Raw genomic sequence first — 388 nt, 5'->3', positions numbered from 1 at the left:
TCATCCAGCTCTTCAAAACCCTCTTTTCTGTCATCAAGTGAGTTTGATTTTAAGTGAGATTAATCGTCTCTTCTGTTACGCAGCTGTACTCTTTTTGATCAGGACTTTTCCCTCTTTCAGTAACAGCCATAATCAGAAGGTGCAGATGCACATGTTGGACCTGATGAGCTCCATCATCATGGAGGGAGATGGAGTGACGCAAGAGCTGCTGGACACAATCCTCATCAACCTCATCCCTGCTCACAAAGTAGGCAAACATCTTACTTCCCAGTCTTATTTCCCAGTCCAGTCTTAGATGGCTAATCAGTGTGTGGTGGTTGTACCTTTTTCTGTGCTTTAGAATTTGAATAAGCAGGCATATGACCTGGCCAAGACTCTTCTGAAGAGA

At 43.8% G+C, this 388-nt stretch overlaps 1 long non-coding RNA gene across 1 annotated transcript; it reads left to right on the top strand.

The window, feature by feature from the left end:
* The first annotated feature begins 1 nt into the window (after position 1).
* LOC107581244 (uncharacterized) lies at positions 2 to 388 on the top strand. Its single transcript, XR_001608821.1, has 3 exons — positions 2 to 37; positions 121 to 247; positions 341 to 388. It is a non-coding gene; the product is annotated as an uncharacterized lncRNA (long non-coding RNA).

This window comes from Sinocyclocheilus grahami, unplaced genomic scaffold, assembly GCF_001515645.1.
Source record: "Sinocyclocheilus grahami isolate Dianchi unplaced genomic scaffold, SAMN03320097.WGS_v1.1 scaffold139713.1, whole genome shotgun sequence".
Taxonomy (NCBI): Eukaryota; Metazoa; Chordata; class Actinopteri; order Cypriniformes; family Cyprinidae; genus Sinocyclocheilus; species Sinocyclocheilus grahami.
The sequence above is the reverse complement of the archived record's forward strand: the minus strand, read 5'-3'. Positions and strand labels throughout refer to the sequence as shown.